The sequence below is a fragment of the Halyomorpha halys genome, unplaced genomic scaffold (assembly GCF_000696795.3).
Source record: "Halyomorpha halys isolate HHAL.00 unplaced genomic scaffold, Hhal_1.1 Scaffold815.1, whole genome shotgun sequence".
Taxonomy (NCBI): domain Eukaryota; kingdom Metazoa; phylum Arthropoda; class Insecta; order Hemiptera; family Pentatomidae; genus Halyomorpha; species Halyomorpha halys.
In genome coordinates, this window is record NW_027112549.1 from 68092 (window position 1) to 78952 (window position 10861).

Below are 10861 nucleotides of genomic sequence, written 5' to 3' on the forward strand. Positions count from 1 at the left end.
ATACACGTAGTTTTTAATAAATTTAACAGTTTAACACTGTTTTTTAGTAAAATATAAAAAAGTATTTTCAAAATTAATTTAGATTTATTTTCCGAGTACTTTCCAAGTACTACAGTATCATCAATCATAAAACAAATTTTTATTTTCTTTCGTTTTTAATTTTCTTTTTTTATATTGTATGAATGAACACTGAGAAAACTAATATTTATTGCCCCTAATAGTATCACTATTCTTCAATAAAATTATTTAATAATATAAAAAAAAAATCATGAAAAATAATAATATGAAAGAAAAAGCCTGAAAAAAATATTAGTCAGTTTTATTTAGTTAAAAGATCGATAATAATAATAATAAAATAATATTTTTTTTAACTCTAAATTCTACCAACCTACAAGCGTTAAATGAGGAAATAAAGGTTAAATGTTAAACGCTCAAAAATGTTTGCTAAAGTGCCTAATAATGATCTACCTGGCAACAATGACATTAATCAATATAGTCCATGTTTGCTAATTAACTAACAGCCAAATTTAAGAAAATTATAAACATCCCTCAATAACGACTTAGTATTTTATATTTGTTTCCTTCATTAAATTTAGAAATTCAATATTCTGATTCTTACAGCTGACACCCTAACCCATCCAAACATTATCCTCACCTCGTATGCCGATGACACATGTCTATTGTCAGTGAATAATATTCACCCCCTAATATCAATAATATCAACCCTTCTATTGTGTCCCAAACCCACCAATCCCACATCACCACCCTTGAAGAATGGTGCCAAAACTGGAGGATTAGAATGAATTCCAATAAATCCCACGAAATCACATTTACCCTTCGTCGTAAACCCATGACTTCCTGCCCAACAGAAGCCTTATATATTACCCCACTTAATACTGTCGAACAGTTTCGTTACTTAGTACTATATTTAGACAAACGACTAACATATAATCCTCATACAAGAATGAAAAGACAGGAAACAGCTTGTCGATTCCGACTACTTGAACATTTACTACAGTCTAAACTTCCAATCCATTACAAAAGACTGATCTACATGACTGTTATATGGCCTATCTCGACACACGGAGTTGAGCTATGGGGCTCCACTAAACCATCGAATTCCTCCCAAATCCAATCTATACAGTCCAAAATCCTTAATTCTCCTTACTTTGTCACAAATCAAATCATCCATCAGGACCTCAATGTCCCATATATTGCCGATTTGGCCAGAACCAGATACTAATCCTTCCATGATACTTCCCAACCACCCAAACCCACTTGTTTCTAAATTGGCTTCTCCTTCATTACCTGAAAATCCTCCTAGGCGTATGAAAAGCCGATGGCCCCGAGATCTCCTCCTCTAGTTATTGTAGTTCTATCAATGGGTAGATTCTCAGCATGTTTCTATCATGTCATTTTATAACTTGTAGCACACTTACAAGTTGTATTTATTTTTATACAGTTGTAAATAACAATAATTAAATAATTAAAAAAATATTCTAATTCACAAACTAGGTCAGCGAACAAGAGAGTGTGAAATTAAAACTTAACAACAAAAAATCCTTTGAAAGCATTCTCTTGTTCTACACAGAAACCCACTTTTAATGCAAACTCATTTCTCCGTTGTAATACCAAAGTAGCAGCTTGTACATTTACTTACAGAAATCCTTTTGGATTACTTTATGTAAACAAAGGGAACGGGCCAGTTCTCAAGTTTTGAGTTAACAATTTGCCCCAGCAGATGTACAAGTTTCAGAATGAAGTTGGATGAAAGAAAAAAACTTTAAAACTTTTTACGTTTTTAAAACATGTGTATGAACAGATCTTTTTAATATTCTGGAAGTGAAGCTAAGTATCCGCAAGTAGTGAATCTTTGTTGCACTTTTTCATTAATCGTATATTAAGTAAAAATGACCTACTTCGTGAGTAAGGACATGGAGGATTGCAGTAACATTTTATTGAAGGTAACTCTGTTCTTCTAACTCAGTAAAATAAAAAAAATCTTTAAAAATATTAATGGCACAATTAAATGGAACTATAATTATTTACTTTATTTTATCTATATGTTGAATATAAAGTAACGGGCAGTATTGCCATCGAGATTTGAAATTCAAGTTTTCGGCGGATATATACATTTTAAGGTCCTCCGAGTACAAATAACTATGCCTCCAATGGCCTTTGGGTGAACATCCTAGCTCAAAAAGAAAAAAATTATAAGGAATTGAAATTTCATATTTAATGTGCTCATATACTTAAGATATTAGATCAACTGTTTCGATAAAATAGACAGTCCGGAAGTGCCACTTCATAGAATTTTTTTTTTACATTTTTCAATTTTATTAAGATAGGCTAAAACGATTTTAATTAAGCTCAATATATCGATATAAAACTGAATGTTCTTTAGTATCAACTAGGTCTTATTCTTGTTGAGTAAGTTTGGCTTAGCTTAAAAGACGAATTTAAAAAAATATTCCTCTAATCTTTGTTTTTTATTATGTTTATGTAACAAAAAAATAACAAGATTGCAATGCTAGCAGTAAAAAACAATGTATAAATATAAAATGTTTAAGAATTTTATGAATAAAAATAGAAGAAATAAGAAAAAAATTGAGACTTATAATTATTAGCCTTATAGATTTATTTTAATACAATTACGATGACTAATATAATAGTAACTTTTACATTAGTACTTTTTCATTCCTGTAATATCACTAATAGTCATCCCTAGTATGAAAAAAAAATCAATATTAGTGTTATTATCACGTTGTTTCTATACTTATATTTATAGACCAATACTAGATGACTCCATTATGAAACCAGGCCCTCATTACATTCTTACATATACGAATTTGTTATATTTTGTTAAATTATTCTATTTTTAGCACGAACAAAGTTAATATTCGTTATTCCCACATCAAAAAATGCTTAAATATGAATTTTTTAGAAACAGAAAATTAAAAATGTTCCATAAAAAATATTCCTGTTCATGGTCTTAAAATTTTTAGTGTCCATCAAATTAATACAAAATTTGGGTGGTAAGTGAAAATTGTGAGGTGTGCGAACACTCCTGAATATTTTTCTACTAATCGACGAATTAATTAAAAAGAGGATAGTTAAATCAGTATATAACCGAATGACCTGTTATAATGTTTCAGAAATTATTTAAAAATTAGTTGATAGTAAAATTTCAATAATAATTAAATAAATCTGGAAATTAAAAAAATATATAATAGAGATCACATATGAAACATTTTATGATAGCTAAGGAATTTATTATTTAAAAAAACATAAACAGAAATATCATAAGCAAAAGGGCTTGGATAACAATTATAAACCGGACCAACTGACACTGAAAAATGCAATTAATCCAGCCACGTCTATAAAAGGCGCTTTATACCATCTATTTTGCCTGACCCGACAGCATTGCGGGCTTGCAAACCTCGACTGGTGCAGTATCCAAGAATTCTTTTAAATGAATTTCGTTTAAGCAAACTAATTCAAAGAGACTCAGGAATAAGTAGAGAAAAAGTAGCGAAGTAATAGAAAAAAAAACTCTAAAAAAAGTCCAATGGAATTCAAACATTTATTTTTTTATAATTTTGAATAGTTTGGTCGTCTTGAACTAATTTTTTTTTTTTACAAATTACAGATCAATAAAATATATGAGTCTTCAATAAGCGATATCTAGTCATATAAGTAACAAATAATTGTTGTAAATTTATAAAAACAAATTGATAAGAAAATCCTAAAATAATAGTCCATAAAACGTTGAACTAATTGTATTATTCTGGGTTCTAATAGTAATAAAAATCACTCTAATAAATTCAAAAATAAATCAAAATCACTTTAAACTTTAACAAATTTTCTAATTAAGTAAAACGATGAGTCAGTAGAAAACTATTTGGGAATATATAGATTAACTAAGATTTTCATTTTATTTTCATAATTGAAAAGAAAAAAATACAAGTTACTAATAACTAGAATACTTAGGAATAAGTAGAAAAAAGTAGTGAAGTAATAGAAAAGGCTGTAAAAAAAAAAGTCCAATGGAATTTAAACATTTATTTTTTTATATCTTTGAATAATAGTTTGGTCGCGTTGGACTAAAATCTATTTTGTTTTTACAAATTATAGAATAACAAAACATATGAGTCCTAAATAAGTAATATCTAGATATATAAATAATTTGATTAAGTAACCAATAATTTATAAAAAAATTGATAAGAAAATCCTAAAATAATATTCTATAAAACGTTGAAATAACTATATTATTTTGTGTAACAGTAATAAACATCATTCTAATGAATTAAAAAATAAATAAAAATAACTATAAATTTGAAAAAAAATTTCTAATTAAGTAAAACGGTGAGCTAGCAGAAAACTATTTGAGAATAAACAGACTAACTCAGATTTTCATAGTTAAAGAGAAAAATACAAGTTGCTAATAACTACTATGGACTGTGTAGTGTAGACAACTATGTTTCTGTACTGTGTGTTTGTTAAAAGTAGTTCTCTCACCATTTTCATACAATGACATTTTTTCATTTGTCACACTCAAACATTTATTAATAGCATCTTTTCAAAATGCCGGTTTCGGCAATATGGAACTTCTCAATAAAAATGTATTAGTTAGTATTAATTGAAATATTCATTCTGTAATAATTAACATATACATATTACTTGAAATTTTATTCATAATTGTAAACCATGTATGATAGCTAAAATACTTTTCTAAGTGATTTATTACTACATGTCTTTTTAAAAATATTTTTTAATCTGATGGTAAGGGTACACATTAACCTCGCTAAAACTCCAGAATCCAACTTTTACTTTATTTAGAATTGTGATGCTTTGGTAAACGAAAATTGAAAAATAAGCTTTAATATACTTACACAGTTACTTTGGGAATTCACCCTAAACATAAATTAATATTTATACTCATTATGAGAGCAAATTAAAACGAAATTAGTTTTCAGATTAAAAATAATTCAAAGAGACTTAGGAGTAAGTAGAAAAAAAATTTGTGAAAACAAGTCCAATGGAATTAAAACATTTATTTTTCTATATCTTTGTGTAATTCAATTGTATTGTTCGGTCCTCTTGAACAAAAAGTGTTTTGTTATTCTTTACAAATTACAGAATAACAAAATATATGAGTCCTAAATAAGCGATATCTAGCCATATAAACTGCTTAATTAAGTTACAAATAATTGTTATAAATTTACCAAAATATTAATAAGGAAATCCTAAAATAATATTCTATAAAACGTTGAACTAATTATATTATTCTGGGTTGTAACAGAAAAAAACAGTAAATATTGACAAATTTATAAAAATACTATATAATACAAATAATTCTAAGACTTTTCTTAGTGTTATTAATTTATTTCTTAAAGAAGCAATCTTTTATTTTACTCTGAAGGCTAGACTACATACACATTAACATCACCAGAACTCTACAACCCAACTTTTACTTTGTTAAGAATCATGATGCTTTGGTAAACGAAAAATGAGCTTTAATATACTTAGTTATTTTTGGAATTCGCCCTGAACATAAATTAATATTTATACTCAATAGGAGAGCTGACTAAAACGAAATGAGTTTTCGCATTTTCACAACTTGTATATTTTCCTCAATACATTGAATTAATTCATAAATAATTACATTTTATATAATATTTTTGGTAATAATTGAATTTTTGATTAATTAAATTAATACCCCTTTCCTTGAACTGTATAATTATATGTTCTATCTTAGAGAAAAATAAATAAATATTTCGTTATAAAACTGTCACCTTAGAAAGCACCACGACTTGAAAGAAAATCAAGAGGACTCAGCGGTTGCCACCTTAAGGGTCACGTCTCGGTTCCGGATTAGTTCCTAGTGCGAGCTTTATCACCCGGTCAGGGTGAGTAACGTTCTAGGGCTGACAGGTCTCACCTTTCTGAGCTGGGGGCGATGGCCTCAGGGAATCCAAGTCCTTCACTCTTTGTTAGCTGTCATCTGTCTCTCATGGGTCGTCCTTCCAGTGGCGTGAAATTCTGGAGAACGCGTCGTTACTTTATTTTCACCAACGTCCCAGGTCTTTTAAATGCCGAAATTATTGAAATTTTATTCTTATAGAAAAGAAACAAAACTCTGATCGATGTTATTAATTATGCCATAGTTCAGAAAATTATGAAAAAAAGAAAATAAATATTTTGAAAGAATAAAATTTTAGGAATAATATTATCATAAAAAAAAATTGTATCGAGTGACTATAGAATCGATTAAATTCTTCAAACAAATCAAATTAAAGAAGGAATCGTAATCTAGAAAACCTTTTGGGAAAGTAGAGAACTTAAACTAACTAGAATTGACAGACCTATTTTATACATTTTTTTAAATATTTCTGTTAAACACACAATACATATCTTAGAATATGTACACTATATCTTGACACTTGATCAATACATAGTGTACAATACCCGATAAAATTCTAGCACCATCGCTCCGATTCAGAAGAACAGATAAGTAATAATTTTAAAACTTCTGTGAACATAAAGTTCACTTGGTTTTGTACTGTGAACCATAAGATCAAATATGGTATGATATATTAAAAAAGTAAAAAAAAGTGAGTCGGACTTCAATCTCCATCTCGTCCTTTTTTTCCGTCTACCATGGTCTACTTATGGATTACCATGGTCCATCGCCATAGATTAAAACAAGCTACAATACATAATTAACATTTAAGCACTATGGGTCTATTATAATTAAATTTAATTCGTATGAATGACTCCGCCAGTGAGTCATATACACAACAATTATAATACTAAGTTAACCTAGGACCTTTACGACACAATCAATCATCGTTTAATGAAGTGCAAACTTTAATTTTTTTTTTGCACCAGAAAAGTTTCCTAATATCAGATATTTTGAACTTATTTTAATCTAATCAGACAATATTTTTGATCTTAGGATAAATAGGCCTTAGGAGTAAACAATAATAATTATAAACAATAATAATATATAATAATAGAATATGATTTTTATGCGTTAATCTCTTTGGTTCTTATATTTTACTTATAATCCTTTATTTGTTAGTCCCACTTTTTTTTCTCTCTCACTCTCTCTTCCTTTTCTATCTTTTCTTCTTTTTTTTTTTTTTTTTAAATTTTGCTTTCAACCCAATATGCTTTAATGTAAAATTAATATATAATAAATATTAAAAACATATAAAATAAAAATAAATATTTTTCTTTTACAAATGCTGACTTGAAAAATTCGTTTGTCTTAAACCAGGGTTGAACCAAATATCCATTACCTGTAAATAAAAAGAATTATAAGCGTTATTATGGACTGTCTCTTATTTGTGCATTATGTTCTATTTCATTTTGTATTAATGTATTATTATAATATTATTTATTGCCTTGTTTTCACTACCGTGATTAATAAATAAAAAATAAACAACAAATATAGTATATCAGCAATCTTCTGAAAATTTGAAATGATTTCTCGTCAGTAGAAGATTACGAACAGAAAGCAGATTGTGGATTGTTACTCTTAATATGCATTTTTATTGTAAGAAGAAGACAGCTGATCGTATGAAGCAGATTGCAGGAAGATAAACTGGGTGGCAGTCAATAAAGGTATCACCATATTAAATGAAAACTATTCTGAACCAACATTTCGCCCCACTTTCCAGGGATTCGTCTGGACTAATTGAAAAACAAGACATTGCAAGAATTGACAAAACATTAAAATAAATAAACAGAGAAAATACGAAAACAAAATAAATAATATTTTGTTTTGATTGCCCATAAAATCCAAAATCCTTCGTAAAATCCTTAATGCTCCTTACTTTGTTACAATTAAAATGATATATGAAGACCTTAATGTTCCCGATGTAATCGACCTAGCCCGAACCTGATATCAATACTTCCATTATAAACTCCCTCACCACTCAAACCCATTCTAACCTTGCTTCCTCTTTAATTGCGGACAATCCTCCGAAGATGTGTTCCGAAGAAGATGGCCTTGAGATCTTATATTGTAAAAATGTTTTAGAGGGCTACCAATGGGTAGTTTGCCTACATGCTTGTACCATACCATTATGATATTATTTCAAATTTACTTGATGTATTTTATATACAGTTGTAAATATCAATAAATAAATTTTAAAAAAAGTTTTGATTATAAAATATATAAAATAAATAATAGTAATTTAAGGAAGGATACATATAGGACTAGAAACTAGTTACTAATAGGTACAGGCAGATTTAATTCTATTACAGAACTAGAATAATAAATTGTAGAAAAATATTCATTAGAACTAGTGAAAAATATGGTAAAGAGGTAGATGTAAAAAAGTTAACAGAAGGTGCAATAAACTTTTACTATTTTGTTAGCTTTATTGACCAACACCAGGGCTATCTTCCAGCAATATATTTTTATGGTTTAAATTATGTATATATGTTCTCAAAATTCACAAAAAGGGAAAAACTATTTTTTTTTAAATAATCATCTTTATGTAAATGTGTGAGAAATCCTTAGATGTTTAAAACAGGTTATAAAAAAGTTAGCACCTGTACTATAGAGCTTGCTCATAAACTAGAAATGTCAGCATATTTTATTTATTTTTATATTTTAAATTATATTAAATATATTTATATATTCTATTCTTTAATGAATTCATACTAGTTATAATGCCATATATAAAATGGAAAATTATAAAAATACGTGAAAAAGATAAATATAACAATTTACGATGTTCATGTTTTTCCTTTTTCATTCTGTACACATATATTTCTTATTATTATTAAACTTTTGTATGTATAGTTCTGCTGTTATTTCTTATACATATACACTGCTTTCAACTTGTTAATATACCTGTCTTTTTTTTATTGTTTATTCAATATTACGATAATTCAACTAGTAGGTAACACACCTAGGTTTTCTATTATATACTTGTAAAGGTATTCACCAGGGTCATAATTGGATAATTGTTTATATATGGGTATATTGTAGTTATATTGTGGGCATATTGTTTCGGGGTTTTCGTTATTTCCAAGGGAAAAAATAACGTGGCGCATAAGGTGCAATTTATTCTTTATTGTTTTGTTTTTTCCTTTGACAATTATTTTTTCCTTTAACTCAACCCTTCTTCACTGAGCTTGGGCAAGTATAAACGATAAATATATAACTAAAGATAAGTCAAAATTTGGCGGTTATAAAATTTTACTTCAGATAAAATATAAATAACGAAGTCTTTATATCAGGGTCTTGAAATGAACGTACCTAGCAATATTCACTGAAAATAAGTCATATAAGACCTCCATTAGATCATTTTAATTTCGCCATTATTAACTTTATTTTGGTCAGTTGTTAATTAAATCATTGAGAAGATAATTAACTCCTTTTGGCCCTCTAGTTGACTGAACTAGTTGCTTGGCTAGTAGCATAGTAAACAAAGTGTTTGACCTGTAGACAAACTGTCACTAAGCGGCCAAGTCAAACAACGACCGTGATGATTGATATGTTTGCCAATACCACTTCTGTCTGCCGTGCTCTGCTCCGTGTCTATTCCGCGTTTATTACACCCTTCTTTCACATCTTTAAATATTGCGAAACAATTGCATCCAAGTATTTTTTTTTCAATTTTTAGCAGCCTCAGTCGTACCTAGCCTGTGCTAACCATAATAGAAATGTTTCGCATAATGTTGTATTCCACCAGCTTCTATGAAATATTACTGTAGACTTTCTGTTAACACCAAGATTAATAATTAATTTGTAAATAGTATTTACTTAGTATTAGTATTTAATTTTATTTATTTGTCTTATTTTCATTAGAAGTTTATTTTATTTTAAAATAAATATATGCAATTTATAATTTGATGAATTTCTTGAGACTAGCATTTATTTTTTAAATAAATTTATTGTTATCCATTTAAGTCTCAATTGTCTTTATTACACCATCCACAGTCCAACGTTCCGGCCAATTCGGCCATCCTCAAGGAAAATCTTAAATATAAATTTATATCCCCCATCCAATTCTTTAAAAATAGTTTTGCAGGCTGTTCTGCCCAGGTCATTAATTACAAGTCAAATTACCCTATTTTGTGACAATTTTATTAATTTTTTTAAAATTTTTATTTTTAAATCAACTGAACACTATCAACTATCATATAAACATAGTTGATAGTTTATTCTTAATTTAAAACAATTTTGATGTTTTTTTTCCTCTCAACGTTTATTCTTTAAATTTCCTTCAACTACACACTGATTTATTTGGCCCTAGTAGGTGTAGGTGGTATCCTTGAGAATGGCCTGAGGGCCGAAACGTTGGAGAAATTTTAAAGAATAAAAGTTGAGAGGAAAAAAAGGATCAAAATTGTTTTAAATTGAGAATAAACTAAACCACTCTCAAACAAGCATATATAAAAAAATAATTAATCTAATAGTTGATAGTGTTAAGTTGATCTGAAAATAAAAAGTTAAAAAAATTAATGAAATTGTGGCGAAATAGGGTAATTTGAGTTGTAATTAATGACCTGGGCAGAAAAGCCTGCAAAACTTTTTTTTAAAGTATTGGGTTTGAAGGGTTATATTTAAGATATAAGTTATAGATATATAAGTTATAATTAAGACTGTCCTTGAGGATGGCCGAATTTGCCAAAACGTTAAACTATTAATGATGTCATAGCGTTGAGACTTAAATGGATACCAATTAATTTATTGTTAAAAAATAAATATATGTTTTTATGTAATTATATTTTAGTTATAATTACTGTTAGGATCTGTGAGACCCAATAGTCTGGGAGGACCCATTTAGCCTTCAATCTAGAAAAGACGGTAGGGAAGAATTTTCTCAAAGTAGCGCCC